Genomic DNA, 27,205 nt, shown 5'->3' with positions numbered 1-27,205 from the left:
GTGGCATTAACTCAGCAATAACCTGCTCACTGACTGACACTCAGTTTGGGTTCAGCCAGTACCACTACGCTTCTGACTGCATTGCAGCCTTGGACGGAACATTGTAAAAGAGCTCAACTCCAGCGGTGAGAGTGACTGCCCTTGATATCAAGGCAGCATTTGACTGAGTAGGGCATTAATGAATCCTGCAAAACTGGAGTCAATGTGAATAAGAGCAAAATCTTCCACTGGTTAGAGCCATACCTGACACAAAGGTGGTGGTTGTTAGAGGTCAGTCATCCCAGTCCCAGAACATTACTGCATGAGTTCATCAGCGAAGTGTCCTCGGCCTAACAATTTTCAACTGCTTCAGCAATGACCTTCATAGAACATAGAACAGTACAGCGCAGAACAGGCCCTTCGGCCCTCGATGATGTGCCGAGCATTGCCCGAAGCCAAGATCAAGCTATCCCACTCCCCGTCATTCTGGTGTGCTCCATGAGCCTATCCAATAACCACTTGAAAGTTCCTAAAATGTCCGACTCCACTATCACAGCAGGCAGTCCATTCCACACCCACTCTCTGAGTAAAGAACCTACCTTGGACATCCCTCCTATCTCCCACCCTGAATCTTATAGTTATGCCCTCTTGTAACAGCTACATCCACCCGAGGAAATAGTCTCTGAACGTCCACTCTATCTATCCCCCTCATCATCTTATAAACCTCTATTAAGTCGCCTCTCATCCTCCTCCGCTCCAAAGAGAAAAGCCCTCGCTCCCTCAACCTTTCCTCATAAGGCCTATCCTGCAAACCAGGCAGCATCCTGCTAAATCTCCTTTGCACCCTTTCCAATGCTTCCATATCCTTCCTATAATGAGGTGACCAGAACTGCACACAATACTCCAAATGTGGTCTCACCAGGGTCATGTATAGTTGCAGCATAAAACTGCGGCTCTTAAACTCAAGCCCCCTGTTAATAAACCTTCCCTCCATAATAAGGTCAGAAATGGGAATGATCGCTGATGATTGCACAATGTTCAGAACCATTCGCCACTCCCCAGATACTGAAGCAGTCCGTGCCGATGTACAGCAAGGCCTGGATAAATGTCAGGCTTGGGCTGATATGTTTCAAGTAACATTTGTGCCAAGTACCAAGTGCCAAGTAATTACTATCTCAAAAGAGAGAATCTATCCATCTCCCCTTGGTATTCAATAGCATTGCCATTGCTGAATCCCTACTATCAACATCCTGGGGGGTTACCATTGATCAGACACTGAACTGGACCCAGCCATATAAATACTGTGGCTACCAGAGCAGGTCAGAGGCTGGGAATCCTGCGGAGAGTAACTCACCTCCTGACTCCCCCCAAAGCCTGTCCACCATCTACAAGGCACAAGTCAGGAGTGTGAGTGAATACTCTCCACTTGCCTGGATGAGTGCAGCTTCCAGGCCAAGTAGACCTGCTTGATTGGCACGTCTGGCAGTCCTCAAAGTTGCCCATCATTGTTTGAGTTTTTGGGATGAACAGAATAGGTGCCAATGTTTCCCAACATGAGAGGCAAAATTAATTTGCCAGGCTGCTTTTACTCACCTCCTCTCAGCACCGTTACTGTGAGCATGAGAACAGATGTGAGTGCCCTATAATGTCTCATCTCACACATTCTCAGTCTCAAGAAACCTCTGTGGAGAAATTGAAACAAATGCTTCCAAACTGTATTGGTTCTATTGTATCTGCAAGAAGGGGGTGTCTGCAAGAGTTGAGGGAAGCAATAAGGATTCATTCCAAAGTTCTGGATACACAACACTCAGCGCTATCTAACCGAGTGAGTGTAGACCATTCTCTGACCAGCTGGCTTAATACCAAGGTGGTCAAGTCACCCTGCCCCCTGAGCCGAGAAACACATATTCTCCCAAGACTTCTGGGAATACAAGGGGCTGGATTCTCCGCAACCCAGCGCCAAAATCACGTTTGGCGCGTTTGGAGAATTGACGTTTACGCCCGAATCAGGCCCGGTGACCTTCCCCGCGATTCACTGTCCCTGGAGAATCGCTCACGCGCGAATTCCATGGCGCGGCTGGGGGGGAGGGGGGGGGGGGCATTGCCAGAGGCCCTCCCAGCGATACACCGGTCCCGACCGCCTCAATTCCCGATGGCATCGTTCTAACCACATCTGGCCGGTCGGGACTCTCGGCTGCGGACTCAGATGGAGCGGGCGGGCGGGTCAGATGGAGCGGCGCGGGGCTGATCGGTGGGACCTTGTTTGTTGGTCCAGGTCCGCCGGCTGAGTCCGCCATCGCGTTCGGCGCGGCCGCTGGAGGCCGCCGCCGTGTGCATGTGCGGGGGCCCGTACCCGCAGCTGAAGCTGCGAGATTCGCGACGGGTCCCTGCCAGCCCCTTGAAGGTAAGTAAATTGCTCTTTACTTTTTTCAGGAAAGTCTGGAGTGAAAAGGCAGCGTTTTTACTCTGGCGTGGGGGGGCACAGTCCCATTTTGGGAGAATCCAGCCCCAGATCCCTGAAGCCGTAAGCAGAACATGGATACAGGTTATGACGGGTTCTTTCTTGTAATACAGTCGGTTCCACGGTGGTGTGTGCATTCTGGCCGCTGTCCAAGTGTGTCTGAATGTTGTCAGGTTATCTATCTGTTAGAAGAAGATAAAGCACAGCTCAGTTATGACCTTACCCACATCCTTACATACACACACTTTATAGCTGTAATCCATAGCTGGCATTCAGGAAATCTGCCTCTTTTATTTCCCTTCCCACTGCCAGGTAATAAGCCAATTATGGATCCTCCTACTGCTCTCCTCAACCCCGGCTGACATCAGTAAAACATGGAAAATATGAACAGAAAATAAAAGCTCTCGCCAGATGGGTGAGTGAAATGACATTGGCAATGAAATAAACATGACCAGTTCTTTCTCACGCCCGACCTGCTATGAAGTATCAAAACACACTTTGAAATAAAGAAGGAAACTCACTCATACACTTAACGACTGGGCACTGTACCCAAAGGAGGTTTCCACAACACATTCTTCAACATTTTAAAATAGGCAGATGGGGGCCAAAGAAAGGGAGATGCTGTCACTTAAAATATGAGGAGGGGAGGGGACGACGGGGAGGGGGGGGGCAGAGAGAACAGAAATCGGAGAGTTTCTCTTTATGCCATCACAAGTGACTTGCTCTCACAATCCCACAAGGCCTTTTAATGTCTAACGAATAACATCTGTCAGGGAAACTGTTAGAGGAGGAAGCTCAGTCAGCTGCTGCATACTGACTGTACTGCACACAACAAAGCCAATGTGACGACCGTCTGGTAACTACGACAACCAGGGCAGAAAATGGGCAGCATTAATTCAGAACAGCCAGCCAGCTCCAGTTTTCCCTTCCAGCCGCAGCCTTTATAAGGACGGTTAGGCTGTAATTATGGCATGACTCACCTCAGAGCAGTGCGGCCTGTTTTTCTGAAGGATTACTGAAGGATGTATTACAGCGAGCAGATGGCAGCTCTGGGCTCAGGAGGCATGGGGTCACGAGATAATCCTGAAGGTGTCTATGTTTAAACAAAGGTCAATAGTTTAACATCCATGCACCATTTGATAAAATAATCTGCTAGTAAGGCAAGATTATGCCACAGACACACAGAAACTAAAACCACAGTAATAAGGCAGAGCTTGTTATTTCTGGTAAAATAGTCTATAATTGCAGCGAGTACCATACTGTATCATTAGACAATAAACTGCAGTCTGAATTAGCACAGCATATATTTATATGCAGTACATATAGAGCTATTATAATCAGTATTACAAAGCCTATTATTTCATATATACCACACATAGAGTGTTGCACCCAGTAACAATATTATATATTATACGCAGGAACATGAATGATATTGGGCGGAATTCTGCGACCCCCCCCCCCCCGGCCGGGTTGGAAAATCGCCGGCGGGCCTTGCGAATCGTGCCATGCCGGCCCGATGCCGGGACGTGAGGCTCTGCAGAGCCGAGAATCGGCGCCACTGGGGCCGGTGTGGTCGGCGCGGCGCCGGTCGGGGTATGCGGCGACTCTCCGGCCCGGGCCGGCACGCCGATTCTCCGGCCTGGATGGGCCGAGTGGCCGTCAACAAAAAGCCGAATCCCGCCGGCGCCGTTCTAACATCCTCTGAGCGGGCGGGACCTTGGCGTTGAAGGGGGTGGCCTGTGGAGGGGGGGGGGGTTGAAACCTTGGTCGAAGAGGTGGGTGTTCAAGACAAGGAGTGGCCAGGAGGCAAGAGGTTGAGGGAGGGAAGTCCAGATTTTAGGGTCAAGGCATTTGAAACCACGGCTGCCCATGGTGAAGCAATTATATACAAGGGTGCATAAGATGACAAACGCCTGAGAAGTTGCCCATCATAACTGTGTATTTCCTATGCAATATGTGGCTTGCAAAAGGATCACAAGGGCACCAAAGGACACAGAGCTCAGAAGTGGAGTCAGTGCTTTTTCACCAGACACACATGGCTCAATACTTTTCCACTCTCAAAAGGGAAGAAATCCTTTGGATGCGAGAAGGAACTGTAATAGAAAAGTTACTGTAATAGAAAAGCGAGAAGGTACTGTAATAGAAAGGTTACTGTAATAGAAAAGTGAGAAGGAACTGTAATAGAAAAGTTACTGACATCGAAAAGCGTGAAGGTACTGTAATAGAAAGGTTACTGTAATAGAAAAGCGAGATGGTACTGCAATAGAAAGGTTACTGTATTAGAAAAGCGAGAAGGTACTGTAACAGAAAGGTTACTGCAATCGAAAAGCGAGAAGGTACTGTAATAGAAAAGATACTGCAATAGAAAAGCGAGAAGGTACTGTAATAGAAAGTTACTGTGTTAGAAAAGCGAGAAGGTACTGTAATAGAAAGGTTACTGTAATAGAAAAGCAAGAAGGTACTGTAATAGAAAGGTTACTGTAATAGATAAGCGAGAAGGAACTGTAATAGAAAGGTTACTGTAATAGAAAAGCAACAAGGTACTGTAATAGAAAGGTTACTGTAATAGAAAAGCAAGAAGGTACTGTAATAGAAAGGTTACTGTAATAGATAAGCGAGAAGGAACTGTAATAGAAAAGTTACTGCAATAGAAAAGCGAGAAGGTACTGTAATAGAAAGGTTACTGTAATAGAAAAGCAACAAGGTACTGTAATAGAAACGTTACTGTAATAGAAACGTTACTGCAATAGAAAAGCGAGACGGTACTGTAATAGAAGGATTAATGTAATAGAAAAGCGAGAAGGTACTGTCATAGAAAAGTTACTGTAATAGAAAGGTTACTGTAATAGAAAAGCGAGAAGGAACTGTAATAGAAAAGTTACTGTAATAGAAAAGTGAGAAGGTACTGTAATAGAAAGGTTACTGCAATAGAAAAGCGACAAGGTACTTTAATAGAAAGGTTACTGTGTTAGAAAAGCGAGAAGGTACTGTAATAGAAAGGTTACTGTAATAGAAAAGCGAGAAGGTACTGTAATAAAAAAGTTACTGTAATAGAAAAGCGAGAAGGTACTGTAATAGAAAGGTTACTGTAATAGAAAAGCGAGAAGGTACTGTAATAGAAAGGTTACTGTGTTAGAAAAATGAGAAGGTACTGTAATAGAAAGATTACTGTGTTAGAAAAACGAGAAGGAACTGTAATAGAAAGGTTACTGTAATAGAAAAGCGAGAAGGTACTTTAATAGAAAGGTTACTGTGTTAGAAAAGGGAGAAGGAACTGTAATAGAAAGGTTACTGTAATAGAAAAGCGAGAAGGTACTGTAATAGAAAGGTTACTGTAATAGAAAAGCGAGAAGGTACTTTAATAGAAAGGTTACTGTGTTAGAAAAGTGAGAAGGTACTGTAATAGAAAGGTTACTGTAATAGAAAAGCGAGAAGGTACTGTAATAGAAAGGTTACTGTAATAGAAAAGCAAGAAGGTACTGTAATAGAAAGGTTACTGTCATCGAAAAGCGTGAAGGTACTTTAATAGAAAGGTTACTGTGTTAGAAAAACGAGAAGGTACTGTAATAGAAAGGTTACTGTAATAGAAAAGCGAGAAGGTACTTTAATAGAAAGGTTACTGTAATAGAAAAGCGAGAAGGTACCGTAATAGAAAGGTTACTGTCATCAAAAAGCGTGAAGGTACTTTAATAGAAAGGTTACTGTGTTAGAAAAACGAGAAGGTACTGTAATAGAAAGGTTACTGTAATACAAAAGCGAGAATAAACTGTAATAGAAAGGTTACTGTAATAGAAAAGCGAGAAGGTACTGTAATAGAAAGGTTACTTTAATAGAAAAACGAGAAGGTACTGTAATAGAAAGGTTACTGTAATACAAAAGCGAGAATAAACTGTAATAGAAAGGTTACTGTGTTAGAAAAGCGAGAAGGTACTGTAATAGAAAGGTTACTGTAATAGAAAAACGAGAAGGAACTGTAATAGAAAGGTTACTGTAATAGAAAAGTGAGAAGGTACTTTAATAGAAAGGTTACTGTGTTAGACAAGCGAGAAGGAACTGTAATAGAAAGGTTACTGTAATAGAAAAGCGAGAAGGAACTGTAATAGAAAAGTTACTGTAATAGAAAAGCGAGACGGTACTACAATAGAAAGGTTACTGAAATAGAAAAGTGAGAAGGAACTGTAATAGAAAGGTTACTGTCATCGTAAAGCAAGAAGGTACTGTAATAGAAAGGTTACTGTAATAGAAAAGCGAGATGGTACTGTAATAGAAAGGTTACTGTGTTAGAAAAACAAGAAGGTACTGTAATAGAAAGGTTACTGCAATCGAAAAGCGAGAAGGTACTGTAATAGAAAAGTTACTGTAATAGAAAAGCGAGAAGGTACTGCAATAGAAAGGTTACTGTAATAGAAAAGTGAGAAGGATCTGTAATAGAAAGGTAACTGTCATCGTAAAGCAAGAAGGTACTGTAATAGAAAGGTTACTGTAATAGAAAAGCGAGATGGTACTGTAATAGAAAGGTTACTGTGTTAGAAAAGCGAGAAGGTACTGTAATAGAAAGGTTACTGCAATCGAAAAGCGAGAAGGTACTGTAATAGAAAAGTTACTGTAATAGAAAAGTTACTGCAATAGAAAAGTGAGATGGTACTGTAATAGAAAAGTGAGAAGGTATTGTAATAGAAAGGTTACTGCAATAGAAAAGTGAGAAGGTACTGTAATAGAAAGGTTACTGCAATAGAAAAGTGAGAAGGTACTTTAATAGAAAGGTTACTGTGTTAGAAAAGCGAGAAGGTACTGTAATAGAAAGGTTACTGTGTTAGAAAAGCGAGAAGGTACTGTAAGAGAAAGGTTACTGTGTTAGAGAAGAGAGAAGGAACTGTAATAGAAAAGTTACTGTAATAGAAAAGCGAGAAGGTACTGTAATAGAAAAGTTACTGTAATAGAAAAGCGAGAAGGTACTGTAATAGAAAAGTTACTGTTATAGAAAAGCAAGAAGGTACTGTAATAGAAAAGTTACTGTGTTAGAAAAGCGAGAAGGTACTGTAATAGAAAAGTTACTGCAATAGAAAAGCGAGACGTTACTGTAATAGAAAGGTTACTGTGTTAGAAAAGCAAGAAGGAACTGTAATAGAAAAGTTACTGTAATAGAAAAGCGAGAAGGTACTGTAATAGAAAGGTTACTGTTATAGAAAAGTGAGAAGGAACTGTAATAGAAAGGTTACTGTCATCGTAAAGCAAGAAGGTACTGTAATAGAAAGGTTACTGTAATAGAAAAGTGAGATGGTACTGTAATAGAAAGGTTACTGTGTGAGAAAAGCGAGAAGGTACTGTAATAGAAAGGTTACTGCAATCGAAAAGCGAGAAGGTACTGTAATACAAAGGTTACTGTGTTAGAAAAGCGAGAAGGAACTGTAATAGAAAGGTTACTGTAATAGAAAAGTGAGAAGGTACTGCAATAGAAAGGTTACTGTAATAGAAAAGTGAGAAGGTACTGCAATAGAAAGGTTACTGTCATCGAAAAGCGTGAAGGTACTGTAATAGAAAGGTTACTGTTATAGAAAAGCGAGAAGGTACTGCAATAGAAAGGTTACTGTGTTAGAAAAATGAGAAGGTACTGTAATAGAAAGGTTACTGTAATAGAAAAGCGAGAAGGTACTGTAACACAAAGGTTACTGTTTAGAAAAGCGAGAAGGTACTGTACTAGAAGTGTTACTGTAATAGAAAAGCGAGAAGGTACTGTAATAGAAAAGTTACTGTTATAGAAAAGCAAGAAGGTACTGTAATAGAAAAGTTACTGTGTTAGAAAAGCGAGACGTTACTGTAATAGAAAGGTTACTGTGTTAGAAAAGCAAGAAGGAACTGTAATAGAAAAGTTACTGTACTAGAAGTGTTACTGTAATAGAAAAGCGAGAAGGTACTGTAATAGAAAGGTTACTGTTATAGAAAAGTGAGAAGGAAATGTAATAGAAAGGTACTGTCATCGTAAAGCAAGAAGGTACTGTAATAGAAAGGTTACTGTAATAGAAAAGTGAGATGGTATTGTAATAGAAAGGTTACTGTGTTAGAAAAGCGAGAAGGTACTGTACTAGAAGGTTACTGTAATAGAAAAGTTACTGTAATAGAAAAGAGAGAAGGTACTGTAATAGAAAGTTTACTGTAATAGAAAAGCGAAAAGGTATTGTATAGAAAAGTTACTGCAATAGAAAAGCGAGAAGTTACTGTAATAGAAAGGTTACTGTAATAGAAAAGTGAGAAGGAACTGTAATAGAAAAGTTACTGTAATAGAAAAGCGAGAAGGTACTGTAATAGAAAGTTACTGTTATAGAAAAGCGAGAAGGTACTGTAATAGAAAAGTTACTGTGTTAGAAAAGCGAGAAGGTACTGTAATAGAAAAGTTACTGCAATAGAAAAGCGAGACGTTACTGTAATAGAAAGGTTACTGTGTTAGAAAAGCAAGAAGGAACTGTAATAGAAAAGTTACTGTAATAGAAAAGCGAGAAGGTACTGTAATAGAAAGGTTACTGTTATAGAAAAGTGAGAAGGAACTGTAATAGAAAGGTTACTGTCATCGTAAAGCAAGAAGGTACTGTAATAGAAAGGTTACTGTAATAGAAAAGTGAGATGGTACTGTAATAGAAAGGTTACTGTGTTAGAAAAGCGAGAAGGTACTGTAATAGAAAGGTTACTGCAATCGAAAAGCGAGAAGGTACTGTAATACAAAGGTTACTGTGTTAGAAAAGCGAGAAGGAACTGTAATAGAAAGGTTACTGTAATAGAAAAGTGAGAAGGTACTGCAATAGAAAGGTTACTGTAATAGAAAAGTGAGAAGGTACTGCAATAGAAAGGTTACTGTCATCGAAAAGCGTGAAGGTACTGTAATAGAAAGGTTACTGTTATAGAAAAGCGAGAAGGTACTGCAATAGAAAGGTTACTGTGTTAGAAAAATGAGAAGGTACTGTAATAGAAAGGTTACTGTAATAGAAAAGCGAGAAGGTACTGTAACACAAAGGTTACTGTGTTAGAAAAGCGAGAAGGTACTGTACTAGAAGTGTTACTGTAATAGAAAAGCGAGAAGGTACTGTAATAGAAAAGTTACTGTTATAGAAAAGCAAGAAGGTACTGTAATAGAAAAGTTACTGTGTTAGAAAAGCGAGAAGGTACTGTAATAGAAAAGTTACTGCAATAGAAAAGCGAGACGTTACTGTAATAGAAAGGTTACTGTGTTAGAAAAGCAAGAAGGAACTGTAATAGAAAAGTTACTGTAATAGAAAAGCGAGAAGGTACTGTAATAGAAAGGTTACTGTTATAGAAAAGTGAGAAGGAAATGTAATAGAAAGGTTACTGTCATCGTAAAGCAAGAAGGTACTGTAATAGAAAGGTTACTGTAATAGAAAAGTGAGATGGTATTGTAATAGAAAGGTTACTGTGTTAGAAAAGCGAGAAGGTACTGTACTAGAAAGGTTACTGTAATAGAAAAGTTACTGTAATAGAAAAGAGAGAAGGTACTGTAATAGAAAGTTTACTGTAATAGAAAAGCGAAAAGGTATTGTAATAGAAAAGTTACTGCAATAGAAAAGCGAGAAGTTACTGTAATAGAAAGGTTACTGTAATAGAAAAGTGAGAAGGAACTGTAATAGAAAAGTTACTGTAATAGAAAAGCGAGAAGGTACTGTAATAGAAAAGTTACTGTTATAGAAAAGCGAGAAGGTACTGTAATAGAAAAGTTACTGTGTTAGAAATGCGAGAAGGTACTGTAATAGAAAAGTTACTGCAATAGAAAAGCGAGAAGTTACTGTAATAGAAAGGTTACTGTGTTAGAAAAGCAAGAAGGTACTCTACTAGAAAGGTTACTGTAATAGAAAAGCGAGAAGGAACTGTCATAGAAAGGTTACTGTAATAGAAAAGCGAGAAGGTACTGCAATAGAAAGGTTACTGTAATAGAAAAGTGAGAAGGAACTGTAATAGAAAGGTTACTGTCATCGTAAAGCAAGAAGGTACTGTAATAGAAAGGTTACTGTAATAGAAAAGTGAGATGATACTGTAATAGAAAGGTTACTGTGTTAGAAAAGTGAGAAGGTACTGTAATAGAAAGGTTACTGCAAACGAAAAGCGAGAAGGTACTGTAATAGAAAGGTTACTGTAATACAAAAGCGAGAATAAACTGTAATAGAAAGGTTACTGTAATAGAAAAGCGAGAAGGTACTGTAATAGAAAGGTTACTTTAATAGAAAAACGAGAAGGTACTGTAATAGAAAGGTTACTGTAATACAAAAGCGAGAATAAACTGTAATAGAAAGGTTACTGTGTTAGAAAAGCGAGAAGGTACTGTAATAGAAAGGTTACTGTAATACAAAAGCGAGAATAAACTGTAATAGAAAGGTTACTGTAATAGAAAAGCGAGAAGGTACTGTAATAGAAAGGTTACTGCAATCGAAAAGCGAGAAGGTACTGTAATAGAAAAGTTACTGTGTTAGAAATGCGAGAAGGTACTGTAATAGAAAAGTTACTGCAATAGAAAAGCGAGAAGTTACTGTAATAGAAAGGTTACTGTGTTAGAAAAGCAAGAAAGTACTCTACTAGAAAGGTTACTGTAATAGAAAAGCGAGAAGGAACTGTCATAGAAAGGTTACTGTATTAGAAAAGCGAGAAGGTACTGCAATAGAAAGGTTACTGTAATAGAAAAGTGAGAAGGAACTGTAATAGAAAGGTTACTGTCATCGTAAAGCAAGAAGGTACTGTAATAGAAAGGTTACTGTAATAGAAAAGTGAGATGATACTGTAATAGAAAGGTTACTGTGTTAGAAAAGTGAGAAGGTACTGTAATAGAAAGGTTACTGCAAACGAAAAGCGAGGAGGTACTGTAATAGAAAAGTTACTGTAATAGAAAAGTTACTGCAATAGAAAAGCGAGACGGTACTGTAATGGAAAAGTGAGAAGGTACTGTAATAGAAAGTTTACTGTAATAGAAAGGTTACTGTAATAGAAAAGTGAGAAGGAACTGTAATAGAAAGGTTACTGTCATCGAAAAGCGTGAAGGTACTGTACTAGAAAGGTTACTGTAATAGAAAAGCGAGAAGGAACTGTAATAGAAAAGTTACTGTAATAGAAAAGTGAGAAGGAACTGTAATAGAAAGGTTACTGTAATAGAAAAGTGAGAAGGAACTGTAATAGAAAGGTTACTGTTAAAGAAAAGCGAGAAGGAACTGTAATAGAAAGGTTACTGTAATAGAAAAGCGATAAGGAACTGTAATAGAAAAGTTACTGCAATAGAAAAGCGAGAATGTACTGTAATAGAAAGGTTACTGTAATAGAAAAGCGAGAAGGTACTGTAATAGAAAAGTTACTGCAATTGAAAAGCGAGAAGGTACTGTAATAGAAAGGTTACTTTGTAACCAGTGTCTTCATCGGCTGAGTGGATCTCACTCTCACCTTGGAGTCAGCAGGTTCTGTGCTCAAGGGACTTGAGGACAAATCTAGACTGATTTTTTTTTACATAGAATTTACAGTGCAGAAGGAGGCCATTCGGCCCATCGAGTCTGCACCGGCTCCTGGAAAGACCACCCTACCCAAGGTTAACACCTCCACCCTGTCCCCATAACCCAGTAACCCCACCCAACACTAAGGGCAATTTTGGACACTGAGGGCAATTTATCATGTCCAATCCACCTAACCTGCACATCTTTGGACTGTGGGAGGAAACCGGAGCATCTGGAGGAAACCCACGCAGACACGGGGAGAATGTGCAGACTCCGCACAGACAGTGACCCAAATCCAATCCAATCCAACCGTGCTGCCCTCCCATATGTAGTTCTGGCTGGTCCGACACCACTGCCACTCTCGGGCATGGCTCACCCCCACAACCATGGACATCGCATCAAGAAGGCTGTGCAGAACCCGACATGTCTAGGGCAAGCCCAGAAGGTGTGAGCGTGGTTGGTCGGACCTCCCTGGCACCATTCACACTTGTTCTCCACCTCTGGGAAGAACCTGTTCATTAAGGTGTGCTCTGTGCACTACTTTAAGCTGCATGAGGCTTAGCCTTATTCAGGAGGGGGTGGAGTTGGCCCTACTTCCTGCTTCCCAACCCTACTTCCGTCCTTAGTTCATCCTGCCATTTCTGACTTGCTCCGTCTAATGGTGTTCTCGTCCTTTCTAAAAGTCATCCATAAATGTCCCACAGTGTGCCCTTCCCCATACTGTCCGCGTAAGTCGTTCCTCCAGCATTATGTCCCTTGGAGCCCGAGGGTACCTCGTCATCTCCTTGTTGGAAAGTTTCTGATTTGTAAATGTCGGAGCTCCTGTCCATTTGGTAGGTGTGGTCTCTCCATTAGCTCGTCTCAGGTTGCGAGTCTGTCCCCCATGTAAAAGTCCCTGATCGCTAGCGTCTCCCTCGCCTGTCTCTACTTCTCACAAGTGGCGTCTAGCAGGGCTGGTGGGGACTTGTGGTTACCGCAGACGGGGGCCATGGCAGACATCTTGGTTAAGCTGAAATGTTTCATTTGGTTCCACGTTTTTAACGTAGCTACCACCACTAGCCTGGTCGCGTACTTTGCCAGGGGAAGCACTGCAGTGGTAAGGGCTCGGAGGGTGTTCCCTTACAGGAGGGGTCCTCCAGCCTCACCCATTCCATACTCGGTTCTCTTACCCATCCCCCCACTCTCTCAGCTGTGGTAGTATTGCAAGCTCGGAAGGGCCAGGCCACCCATATTTGTTCTCCTCTGCAGTGTAGTCTTGGTGATTCTTGGATTCTTCCCGCACCTTCCCCCACACAATGCCATGATCATTTTATATATTCCTTGGAAAAACGCCTTGGAGATGAAAATCGGTGTGGATGTAAACAAGAAGAGGAAGCTTGGGGTACCTTCACCTTGATCGCCTGTACCCTCCCTGTCAGTGAGAGTGACAGTCATCCCATCTCTGTCGGTCCTTTTTGACTTCCTCCGCCGGACTGGTCAGATTCCATTTGTGGATCGGCAGACCTGTCAGAATGTTGCCACCCAGAGAAGATCAAATACACCATCTGAGGTCGGACGAGGACTTCCACAAAGTGTGGAGCCTATTCTTCAGCCTGTTCGAAGACCTGTTCGAAGCCAATAGCGAATAGGAAGGGAGGGAGGGGGAGCCAATGAGGGCAGATAGGACCACAGAGCAGATAGGAACAAAGGGGGCGGGGGGGGGAGGGGGGGGGGGAGAGGGCAACAAGAAAGGAACCCAAGGAAATGTCAGGAGACATGGGAAAAGAGCAAGGTGGGGGGCGGGCAGAGAGCCCCCTCTAACAAAGCCATAGGGGCAACGGCAACAATTACAAATGAAACAGAGACTACAACACCCACGACGGAAATAGGGGCACAAGAAGGAGCCCAATTAACAATAGGGGGAGGAGGGGGGGGAAGGGGGAGCAAGGGAGGGGTGAGGGCTGATGAAAGGGGAACATGTAAATATGGATTGGAGGAGATGTTTAGATATATGCAGGTCTGAGATTTCACTGGGAAGGAGATACAGAGCTTTCTGGTGGCACCGGCCCCCCACACTGCTGGAGGAGGTGCAGACGATGGAGAATGGAGAGGAGGTGGTGTTGGCGATTTATGGGGTAATTCTGGGAGAAGATAAGCTATCGTTGGAGGGGATTAAGGCGAAGGGGGAGGACGAGTTGGGGGAGGGTATGGAGGAGGAGTTGTGGTGTGAGGTGCTCCAGAGGGTGAATGCTTCGTCTTTGTGCGCCAGGTTGGGGCTGATACAGCTGAAGGTGGTGTGTGGGGCGCACCTCACAAGGACGAGGATGAGCCAGCTCTTTGAGAATGTAGAGGGTGTTTGTGAACGCTGTGGGGTGGGGCCCGCAAACCACATTCATATGCTTTGGTCCTGTCCAACACTGGAGGGGTATCGGAGGGAGGTCTTCAGGGAAATTTCGAAGGTGCGTGAGACTCGAACCAGGTCCCCTCGAAGCTAGATTTGGGGTATCGGATTGGCCGGTTTTGGAAGCGGGTGTGGAGGCAGAAGTCTTAGCCTTCACCCTCGCTGATCGCCCGATGGCTGGTCCTGTTGGGGTGGAGGTCGGCTTCTCCACCCTGTGCCTCAGCATGGCGGGGTGAGGGGGGGGGGGGGGGGGGGGGGGGGGGGGGCGGAATCTGCTGGAGTTCTTAAGCTCGAGAAAGTAAATTCGAGTTGAGGGGAAGGATGTTCCACAACTCATGGGCATTGTTTATCACCCATTTTCAAGAATTGGATGACATTGAACATTAGGCCGGGGGGGGGGGGGGGGGGGGGGGGGTTAGGGTTGGAATGTATAAGTTATTGGTGAACAGGTATGGGTGGATGGTGGAATGCTGAATGCTGTGCTTTGGTGTTTTGTATTTAAAATGTTGAGGGTTGTTTGGGAGTGGCTGGGATAAGGGATTGTTGGCCAGGGGATTCACATTGTCTTTGTTATTGCTGATTATTTGTTGGTGGGTGTGAATTTGATGAAAATGTAAAAAAAAGAAGAAAAATATTTTTTTAAGAAAGGGGGGACGTGTAAATTGTACACAAGAACCGTCTCATTCTGTAAATATTATGTTTTGTATGTCTAATTGTCAAATTGTTAAAATTGGAAAACTCTAATAAAAATATATTTTTTAAAATCAGCAAGAAACCAATGAATCCGAAATCACAAGACCTCCCCTCTTCAAGGAGAGTTGAGAAGCTCAAATTCTAACATATTTGAATCATAGAATTTACAGTGCAGAAGGAAAACATTCGACCCATCGAGCCTGCACCGGCCTTTGGAAAGAGCACCCTACTTAAGCACACGCCTCCATCCAACCCCGTTGGGGCAGCAGGGTAGCATGGTGGTTAGCATAAATGCTTCACAGCTCCAGGGTCCCAGGTTCGATTCCCGGCTGGGTCACTGTCTGTGTGGAGTCTGCACGTCCTCCCCCTGTTTGCGTGGGTTTCCTCCGGATGCTCCGGTTTCCTCCCACAGTCCAAAGATGTGCGGGTTAGGTGGATTGGCCATGCTAAATTGCCCGTTAGGTCCTAATAAAAGTAAGGTTAAGGGGGGGTTGTTGGGTTACGGGTATCGGGTGGATACGTGGGTTTGAGTAGGGTGATCATGGCTCGGCACAACATTGAGGGCCGAAGGGCCTGTTCTGTGCTGTACTGTTCTATGTTCTAACCCAGTAACCCCACCTGAATTAAGGGAAAACATCAATGAATCTACAGACTATTAAATGATCAACTGTAAGCACAGAACAATACACTAGAACTAAATTGAAAAGAAGTTTTGATGAACCTATTTACTCAAAAGATGATAAATGTTTTGAATTATTTACTATGTCAGGTAGAGACAAGGGACATTTACAATACACTTGGATGTTAGGCTGGGAGGGTACCCAAGGGATAAGCTTTCTCGACCATTCTCATGACAAGAAGTGAGAGGTTCGAAGAAAGATTTTGTTACATCCTTCAGAGGCTGAGTATGAAAGGTTCGCATGTACGGTAATAGATTATCGTGAAACTAGCTCTGCCGATCCCTATGTCAAGGACAAGAGGGTTCATTACATGCAACAGCTGTCACAACACAGCAGTCTATATAGTCCATATGTACTGGCAGCATCTCAGTGTTGATGTCAGAAATGTTTATAGTTAGTTCAAGTTCTTTGTGTCCTTTCTCCCTCTCTCTGCCCATTTGACTCTTCAAATAGATTCTTGTTAGGGTGTTCTATGCTCTCAGCAGCTTTTCAACCCAACCTTTCCCTTCAAATCAGCTTCAAATTCCTCGGTGTGCACATCTCCAAAAATCTGTCCTGGTCCACCCACATCGACGCTACCACTAAGAAAGCACAACAGCTTTCTCAGGAAACTAAGGAAATTCGGCATGTCCACATTAACTCTTACCAACGTTTGCAGATGCACCACAGAAAGCATCCTATCGGGCTGCATCACAGCCTGGTATGGCAACTGCTCGGCCCAAGTCCGCAAGAAACTTTAGAAAGTCGTGAACACAGCCCAGTCCATCACTCGAACCTGCCTCCCATCCATTGACTCCATCTACACCTCCCGCTGCCTGGGGAAAGCGGGCAGCATAATCAAAGACACCTCCCACCCGGCTTACTCACTCTTCCAACTTCTTCCATCGGGCAGGAGATACAGAAGTCTGAGAACACACACGAACAGACTCAAAAACAGCTTCTTCCCCACTGTCACCAGATCCCTAAATGACCGTTTTATGGACTGACCCTTGTATGCTTCACCCGATGCCGGTGATTATGTAGTTACATTGTGTACCTTGTGTTGCCCGACTATGCGTTTTCTTTTCATGTACTCATGATCTGTTGAGCTGCTCGCAGAAAAATACTTTTCACTGTGCCCCGATAAACGTGACAATAAACAAATCCAAATCCAAATTTCCTTAGTAAAGGAACCAAAATAAGTTTCAATAGCTGAACTCCTCTTCGTGTCTACTGTCAGTTGCTTTTGCCAGTGACTCTCAGGACCCTGAGAACAATGATTTCTGACACTGTCTGTTGCTTCGTTCTTACGCCTTACCAAGATTGTTGAGAACAGCTATGCAGAGACAGCAACGTCTGGCTCATGTTGTAGCTGAGACAAATGTTGAAATTGTTCTACAGTGGACTGAATTCCCCGCTTAGCAACAGCGGAAACCCCGAGTTGCAATCGAGCGAAAATCACGCAAAATTGAATAATCTAAGTTTACGCCCGGCAGCGATTCTGCCACCATGCTTCGATCCTTCACTGGTGGCGATATCGATGTTTGAACCCCGTGCTGACGAATCCATGTAAAACAGTCATTTACATGGATTTCGACTACATTAGCGGCTTGGACACAGTGGCCGGGATTCTTCCTTCCCGGCACTAAATCCCCACACCGGCGAGAAAACTGGCGCCAATGACTCCGGCGTCTCCAGCCCCCGAAAGTGAGGAATTCTCACCTCTTTAGGGGGCTAGGTGGACACCGGAGGGGTTGGTGCTGCTCCAGCCGGCGGCGAAGGGACTGCGCGAGTTCCCGCATGCGCGGAACGGCCATCATGATCTCGCGCATTGACGACAGCTCCGCCTTCAACACCGTGATCCCAGCCAAGCCCATATCAAAGCTCCAAATCCTAGGATTTGGCTCCTGCCTCTGCAACTGGATCCTCGACTTCCTGACCCACAGACCACACTCAGTGAGATAAACGACAAAACCTCCTTCACGATAATCCTCAATACCGGGGCCCCGCAAGGCCGCGTACTTAACCCCCTACTATACTCCCTATATACACACGACTCTCTGGCAAAATACAGGGTGCTGGGACTGTATCAGCACTGTCAGTGGGTCACAGTCGAGGGCAGGGGGTTGATGATAATCCACAGAGAGCTGGGCGCTGGTGCTCCTCAATCTATGCCATAGTCTGACCCCTGCCTGTCTGCTGAGTGCTCGCGCACACCCATCACCTGTACTAGATGACACATTGCGGAAGAATGTGACACAGGCATCCTACTGGTTATGCATAAGGATGTTCATTGTTCAATACAGGTCCTCACTCTCCCGATGGTGCTGCCCAACCCCCACCCTCAACACCCTCCTCACCACCCCGCCACCCCCTTCCCCGGTGCCCTCACCAATCCTTGAAGTGCCTGGCCCTCCTGGCTCTACCACTTCGTCTCGATATCTCCCCAAGGTGAACATCTGAGATGGGGGCAGCCAGCTGCTTACCTCGTCCTGTGGCCTTTGATGCCCCTGGCGGGAGTCCTCTGGGGGTTCTGGGGCAGGAGGACCCCGGTTCATCTATCGACGGCACCTGGACAGCCGTGCCAGCCTGTCCCGTGTGCTGACCCCGAGACGCAGCTTCATCAGAAGGGTGGAACTCGGGGGAGCTGACAGCCACAGTCACCACCCCATGGGATGGGTCCGGGTTGGCACCCAACGCCCCCTCAACCCGCTCGGTGCCCGTAGGGATAGAGGGCCAGCTGGTTGGTGACCCGGCATCATCTGGTCTGCCAGCCCTGGCGTTCCCCAATGTCGGCACCACAGTTGTTGATGCCCCCGGCAATGCTCTTAGTGACAGGGACATGTTCCGCAACCCCTCAGCAATGCCCACCTGCGACTGGGACAAGCTCCGCAGCATCTCAGCCATGCCCATCAGAGAGCGGGACAAGTCCCACAGAGCCTCCTCTGGGTGACATCCCCCAGCGAGGTATACATTCTGTCGGGACCCGCAGCCGTGGCATTCACCAACTGAGCGATGCCTTGGACACCCTCACCCACGGTGCCGCGTCATGCACCAGGCTCTCTACTGCGGTCGTCACCCTAGCAGTGTAGGCCTTGTTGCCACTCATTGTTGGTGCCTGTAAACTCTGAGACTCTTCCAATCAGCTTTGGATCTGCTGGTGTGATGCAGGCATTGCCCTCTGAATGTCCCCGGCTGCTCCCTATCATCTCCATCAGCTCTGGGTAACCCTGTTCCAGAGGCTCAGCATCAGGCTGGGACCCAGCTGGGTCCTGGGATCCAGCAGCCTTCCGACTGCCGTCTTGCCTGGGGGTTTCCTGCCTCCACCTGATGTGCAACAGGAGCAGTGTGGTGCTCACCAAATTGTGCCCCCGAGGCCTGTCCACTAACATGTCCCACCGTGTGTGTGTAATGAGGGCACAACGCACCCGGAGAATCTTGGCCGAGGCCTCCAGCGAGTCTCCCGACAGCCTCCGCGCCTCACATGAGTTTGAACCCAAGTCCCGCCAGAGTTTGAACTCTGCCCAAAATGGGCGCCTACTACCGACCTACCTGCCTGGAGTCCACCGGCCTCGGTCAATTCTCCGGCCTCCCCAGGGACGCTGCGGACGGATCAGTGCTGGTCCACGCAAACAGACCATCTCCCGGGCCATCGGCGATGCCTGGGTGGTCAGGGTAAGTGCAGGGTGGCTCCCTAGCCCCCCCCCCCCCTCCCCGAAAAGTGGGCACCTTGGCACTGCCACCCTGGCACTACCAAGTTGTCCAAATGGCACTACCAAGCTGGCAGAAGCATGCCTGGGTGCCAGGGTGGCAGTGCCAGGGTACTCGAGTGCCTGGGTGGCACTGCCAAGGATCAGGGGCAAAGGAGGGACATGCCCTTGAAATGAGTGTGGAAGGGGGTTTGAAGGCTGGGGGACTGCAGGGTAGGGAAGCAGGGGGCCTCTGGGAGTTGGAGGTCTTGGGGGGGGGGGGGGGGCCTGAAGAGAGGGGACCCAGGCATTTTTACTTGGGTAGTGGGGTAGTGTCCACGTGTGTGGTGGATGACATTGCCCATAGGTGGCGGGTGACCCACAAGCTCACTTGGAGATCGGGGCACCCTTTCAATATGGCAGCCCGATCTCGGAGTTCAGCACCCCAGTGCTCACAAAAATTCTAACGACGGGGTCCCCTGGCCACGTCTGCCCGGCGACCAGAAAATCTCACCCGTGGTCAATGGAGTTCTCCATTGTACGCGGTTCACCCGTGGCGTTGTTGAGGCGGGCAGGGTAGGAGAACAGATGGGAAACTCCCCCGGGACCAAAAAAGTGACAAAGTGTCATTGAAAAGTGGCGGGATCTCGCCGGCAGAGACAGTAGGAAACTCCCTGAAAAACTCAGAAATCTTTGGGGAGAATTGTGACCAGTACATTTTTTTTTTTTTTACAGAATGAGATTTTGTGATCTAAGACGGCGGTGGAAGAAGATTCAATAATTCGTCAGTACTTGAAGAGAAATAGTTTACAGAAGGAGGAGTGCTGTGAGACGAGTTGGATGATTCTACCCAAGAGCTGGCACTGGCATGATGGGCCAAATGGGCTCTGTATTTAATTATTCTATGTTTTATGTATCTTGTTGTACCCTCTGCAGAGTAGACTCTTTCACTCATGGTATTGCTGGTTGAATTGGCCAGTGACCCACACAATTATGCAGCAAATGACATCATCTTATGACGTGAGGGCCTTCAAGAAAACTGTCCACAAATCAACTGGCAGTAAAATTTATGGCATGTATTTCAGCCTGTGAACTATTTAACCAGTTTGTTTGAAGAAAACAAATCCATTATCTGGGTAAGCTGAAGATGTACAATATATCATTATTGTCTGACAAATGCCTGTGTGAGCATCCTCCTTCCATTCTGACTTTGCTTTCATTTTTGAGCACAGAAATCAGCTGCGAGGTGTTCAAGTGGAATTCTACCCGGGATTACTCACAATAAGCTAGAGATTTTTCAAGAAGAAAAATTTGAAAAAATAGGCCTCTTGTGAAATCTATTCCTTTTGAAAGAAGTCTTGTATTCTCAACAATGCTGAAGAAGAACACCACAATGTTCAGATGCCGTGCTCCAAATAATATTGTCGCTCCAGCCGCCATGTCCACCAGCACAGAAACCTTCACCCGTTTTTCTCTACTTCATTTAAAAACCATGAACCTTTGCATGATTGTCATCTGTGTTGAACAAATCAGATTTAAGCGAACGCTGCTCACTTCCACGTTGACAGAATTCTGCTGGAATGCAAAACTAATTCTGAAATAGCGTTTGCTTGTGTATTCTCATTTACATATTCAGTGAAGAAGTGGCCGCAAGGAAATTGCTTGTACCTTTATCCCATTTCCTTCTGCTTTCTATTGATCCATTTGTTGACTGTACTTTTTAAATATCCCTTGATTCTCACAGTGTGAATATTTTCGACTATTTCCTTCCTTGACTGAGGCTCTTCATTTCCCAATTCAGTCCGATTTTCTGATTGGTTGCATGGATGAAAGATCATTGCGAGTAAATGTTGGGTTTAGCCAGGGCATTTCACTTCAGTGTGTCGGTTTAGTAAAATATATGGGGATTGCAGTGATTTTTCCTGGTAGAGCCATGTTCCAATTGGGTAAGTGGTCCTGCGATATTTGGAAGCATGCACGCACAAGGGTTGGAGGACTATTGCATTACACCACACAAATGATTTTGACTGGGTTTCTGCTCATATGGAGTACACAATTGTGGCGTGTCGAGAGAAGAGGTCTCAACCAAACAATATTTTGATCTCTGAACAATTCACGAGCAGCAAAGTGACAACTTACTGTGCAGAGGTATTCACCCCTTCTAAACTAAAGTGATGGAAAGGTTTCAGCAACACTTTGTATCAAAGTAATGTTTATTTTTGCTACTTACAAAGAGCCTGTAGTGGCCGCATAATCTTCTGAACATTCAAAAAGAGGTTTCTGGCATTTCACTTATTTCTACGTGAGCAACCTGGCAATTAAACTCTGGCTGGAGGATGAGGCGTATTCGCAATGGGAGGAAGGCACAACTCCAGCTGCAAGATGACTAACTAGCGAGAAGAAGGACTTGCTGATACCCTTATCCTTCTAAGAACAGGAATGAAATTGCCAATAGCACAAAATGTGCTCATAGTAAATCAGCAACTGGTTTGCACTATGAAGTCAAGTCCTAATCCGTATATTTTCAAAGACATTACATGTTCCCAAAGACCAACGCTGATACTGGTGCCATCTGACATGAAAATTGAAAATGGCTTATTGTCACGAGTAGGCTTCAATGAAGTTACTGTGAAAAGCCCTAGTCGCCACATTCCGGCGCCTGTCCGGGGAGGCTGGTACGGGAATCGAACCGTGCTGCTGGCCTGCTTGGTCTGCTTTAAAAGCCAGCGATTTAGCTCAGTGAGCTAAACCAGAGGTCACCAACTACGACAACTACACTCTGCACACAAAGATTTCAACAACATTGACCATTAGTGGCTTACAAAAGTGCAGACACACTCAGGTGCAAGCCAACAGTACCTGTCTTAAGTGTTCTCATTTCTACCCTCCTGCTCCTGCGAGGTGCTCTCCAGTTGCTACAGCCTACGAGGTGGAAAGATATTGAGGCTGAGACATGGGGCAAAAGTTTTGATGTTGTGTCAGGAGCCAATCACCTGGGAGTTGTGATGATCTGCATAAAGCAATTCTGTATACAATATTACACACAATCTCCGACCACCAGGTGGCAGTGTAAACCTACCACGTGACTCTGTGTCTCAGGGAGTTGGGAGTAAGTCGTGTTGGTGGACAGACATATTTTGCAGTCACTCCAGAATAGTTAATGTTAGCAGTTTGTTATTTACTCATTCCAGTTATCTTTACCGCGCAGTTGTCTCACAACAAATTATTTAAACGCGATGTTCTATCGTGCATCATTCATATCATGGGTCGACGCAACATCGAGGGCCGAAGGGCCTGTACTGTGCCATAATGTTCCATTCTATTCTATATCGGACATATGTACAGAACATGACAGGAGTGATTGTTCCTGAATTGGTCAACTTGTGACTGGAGGGTACGGTCACCACCCAATTAAGGACAGTGGGCAGGGTTTGTACCTGAAGGGCCAGTAAGAGGCCTTCCTGCACAGAAGGAGCTGCAGCCCACCATGCAGATAAGTGAGAGAGAGCAAGAGAGAGAGAGAGAGATGGTTCATCCACCTTGAGAACTTTGAGAGTTTTGAATGGCCAGAGTCGCTGGACAGCCATTGAGCAGGGGGAACCCTCCTGGAGGGATGGCAGCTGTGGCAGGTTGGAGGAGAGGGCCTGAAAGCCGGCCGGGAGCATTCTCACCCAGGGATATTTGAATCCCTTTGTACAGCAACCACTCTATTTTAATCAAGTAGGATTGAGAAAAGCCTCGCAGTAATCTATGTACCTGCCCACTCTGTGTCCTGTGACAAAGTAGGTGGAACAGGGAGACAAAATCCATGCAAATAAGTTTTTCTCCTCCTTCAGAATCAATTTGTGCCAGTTCCATATTTTTGGAAAAGACCTGTTACGATCAGGACATTTCAGACACTCCCCCCGTGGTGTGAATATCCAAGGCTTTTGTATTTAATATGTTTTGCGACAGGTAATGACGACAGAGGGCTCATGTTAATTATATGCTCCTCCTGTGTAATTGCTCAGATGTTTTTGACAACCCAGGAGGGGGTTATGTTGCCATGTGTATTTTGAAGGGCAGAAAAAAGATTGACCAATTTTTCTGTGCGAATTCAGGTGAGGAAACGTCACAGTAAAGCGAATGCCGAAAATCATTGAAACACATATCGTTTCAAGCAACGCCAACTGCCGCATAAAACCACATTGTCACAGGGATCTAAAAGGCAGCCTGTTTCTTCACTGCAAATACAGCGGAATATTGAAATGTATTTAGCTTGAGGACAGGCCGCTTTCAAGATTAACTTCAACAAAAGTACAACAGTAGATTTAAGCACATTAAGCACTAATTTCATTTCAGCTGAAATCATTCGAATATATCTGAAATTGATAGCCACGAGGAATGAGGATCATTCACGTAGGCCTCTTGCACCCCTGTCTTGCTGTGTACACTGAAAATGTGAGTCCTCATGATCAATTCACAATCAGCTAAAACATCCAAATACAGATGAGCAATTTTCAGTTATTTCAGTCATTTTTGAATCTTATGAAGTAAAGATTAAAGGGATGATTTTAATCCATTCTCCGGGCAGATGGGAGCATATCTGGAATTGTTGTAGCGGACTTATTGCTCGATTGTGGGCGGGATCACTTTCTGGCAAACTGCATCTGAGAGTAGGACAGCTGGTCTCATTTGGCTATGCGTTCCTGAGATCTAACCGAGGCGTGGGATCTAACCCCCTTGTCTTGGGAGATCTCGGGCGGGCACTGTTCAGTGATGGTCTCCACAAACGCGGGCCAGATGGAATGACAATTCTGGGGGTCTCTCAGTGGATTGGGGACCCCAAGTGTTTGCCCTCTGGGCAAAGTGGCACCCTGGCACTGCCAGCCCAGTTGGCACCTCCAGATGGCACTGCCAAGGTGCCAAGCCGCCATTTTGAACCCAAAGGGCATGGGGCCTGGGGGTGCTTTGCGAGGGTGCCGAGGAACCCCTAACAGGTGAGTTGGGGCTTGGGGGTGTTGGGGGTCGCACTGGGGGTGGGCAAGGGATCAGGTGCCTTTTAAAAACGGCGTCCCGATCTCTCCCTGCACGGGCTGCTCAGTGCAGAAAACAGGACCGAGTGCGGCCTCGGCCGAGTTTAGTGCCGAGAAACACCCAGCGGGTCGGCTGTGCTATGGAACTCTGTTCCCATTCAGGTAGATTGTGCCGTTCGTTTTTGAACTCATGCTTCATGTCCATAAGGTGAGAGGTAGAACTATGAATTCATTCAGCAAAATCGGTTGTCAACATCTCAGTGTTGTTATTCCGAAACACAGTGATTGAATTATACAAATACAGAAGGAGGACATTGCAGCTCAGCTGACTCTGAAATGAAATGAAATGAAAATCGCTTATTGTCACGAGTAGGCTTCGATGAAGTTACTGTGAAAAGCCCCTAGTCGCCACATTCCGGCGCCTGTCCGGGGAGGCTGGTACGGGAATCGAACCGTGCTGCTGGCCTGCTTGGTCTGCTTTATAAGCCAGCGATTTAGCCTTGTGAGCTAAACCAGCCCCTGGTTTCAACTCTGTCGAAGAGCTCATCAATTTGTCCCATTCCTCTGCTCTTTCCAAATGATTTTGTATTTTCTTTTGATCGAAATATATGTTCAATTCCCTTTTGAGATTATTATTGAATTTGCTTTCACCACCTGTAAGGAAATGCATTCCAGATCACTTTAATCTGCCTTATAAAAAAAATCTCTTTGCTTCCCCTCTGTTTATTTTTCCAATTACCTTACATATGTCTGTTCTGGTCAGGTGACATCCCCATCCCCCCTCCCCCAACCCCTACCACTGGAAACAGTTTCTCCCTGTTTAGTCCATCTACACAACTCAGAACTTTGAACATTACCCTTCCTTAACCTCTGGATTAAAGAGGAACCCTTCCTCTTTGGGCAGCACGGTAGCATTGTGGACAGCACAATGGCTTCACAGCTCCAGGGTCCCAGGTTCGATTCCCGGCTTGGGTCACTGTCTGTGCGGAGTCTGCGCATCCTCCCCGTGTGTGCGTGGGTTTCCTCCGGGTGCTCCGGTTTCCTCCCACAGTCCAAAGATGTGCAGGTTAGGTGGATTGGCCATGATAAATTGCACTTAGTGTCCAAAATTGCCCTTAGTGTTGAGTGGGGTTACTGGGTTATGGGGATAGGATGGAGGTGTTGACCTTGGGTAGTCCCAGTGCAGACTCGATGGGCCGAATGGCCTCCTTCTGCACTGTAAATTCTATGATCTTAACCCTTCCTTACCCTTACCCTTCCTTAACCTTCCATGCTCTAAAGAAAACAAACGCAGCTCTCCCATCCTTCCATATAACTGAACTGTCTCCCCTGGTACAATTCTCAGGAATATCCTTTACACGATTTCTCAGCATTTCAAAATCTTCCCAAAATATGCTTCCCTAAATTGGACATAACATACTTGCTGAGGCCCAACCTAAAGATTCGGGATAGCTCACTTATTTAATTAATAAAGCCGAGGACCCCACATGCATTTTAACAGCCTTCTCCTGTCAGTGAATAGAATCATAGAATTTACAGTGCAGAAGGAGGCCATTCAGCCCATCGAGTCTGCACCGGCCCTTGGAAAGTGCACCCTACTTAAGCCCACGCCTCCACCCTATCCCTGTAGCCCCATCCACCCTTTTTGGACATTAAGAGATAATTTAACATGGACAATCCACCTCCCACATCTTTAGACTGTGGGAGGAAACCGGAGCATCCAGAGGAAACCCACGCAGACACGGGGAGAACGTGCAGGCTCCTAACAGATAGTCGTCCAAGCCAAGAATTGAACCGGAGACCCTGGAGCTGTGAAGCAATTGTTCTAACCACGACTCGCTGTGCCGCCGTGTCATCTTCATAGATTTGCGTACATACACCCTGGGCCATAACTTCTGACTGGCATCAGAAAGCATTGGCCTGCTGGAATTTAAAGACTTCAATGTTCACTTGCCAAGTCTTGAAAACTGAACTGAAACTTCCGATAGCCAAAGAAGGTTGGGGCCTGCATCAAAACACATCCCACAGACCCCAGTGCGTTCCAGTAGATTCATGGGGGCCATGTCCCCTATTTTACTGCACTAGCTATCATAAAGCAGCCAAGTTGAAAGGGCAAACTGACTGGCCAGGGAGAAGGCAAGTGTCCAAGATAAATAGATGGGATTTGACTGGTGAGTTAGAGGTCCGAGGCTGGAGGGACGGAGGGAGGGGGGGGGGGGGGGGGGGGGATTTCAGGGGGTCGTAAGTCAGGGAGTTTAAGTGGGGAGGTCAGATGTTGTCAGTGGGGGAGTCGGAGGTCAGAGATGGATAGGGGGGGGGGGGGGAAATCGGGAGTCGGATCAGGTTGCATAGGTCTGAAGTTGGGTTGGGTTGTGGGGGGGGGGGGTTGTTGCTTTGGGCCTGTGGGTCATGGGAGGTCAGGTCTGTTCGATGCGTTGGGTGGGTGTCGGGTCAGGTCTGTTAGGTTACGTCCACAGATTGCAGAAAGCCTTGAAGAGTTGGGGTGGGTGGAGAAAACCGTGTGCGGGGGTAGGTTGGGGGGGGTAGTCCGGGGGCATTTTCTGATGCTTCCCATCGCTGAAGAAGTGAACAAATATGGGTAATTGCTGTGCAAACCTTCAACTGTAAAGTTCTGAGAGGTATTCCCTTGTGCACCTTTGGGGTACCCACCAAATCCAACACTGGGGAGTTTGGAAGTTTTGGGCTCCTCTTTCAACGTCCCTTTAAAATTGCACCATTCAGTTGATATTGTCACTTCTCAATCTTCCATCCAAAATGCACTCAGCGCTTCTTTGCAATGAAACAACTGGCGGGAGGATCAAAAGAAAAATCCCCCATCCTCAATGATGGCAGGGT

The sequence above is a fragment of the Scyliorhinus canicula genome, chromosome 26, assembly GCF_902713615.1.
Source record: "Scyliorhinus canicula chromosome 26, sScyCan1.1, whole genome shotgun sequence".
NCBI classification, from domain to species: domain Eukaryota; kingdom Metazoa; phylum Chordata; class Chondrichthyes; order Carcharhiniformes; family Scyliorhinidae; genus Scyliorhinus; species Scyliorhinus canicula.
This window is presented reverse-complemented; position numbering follows the sequence as displayed.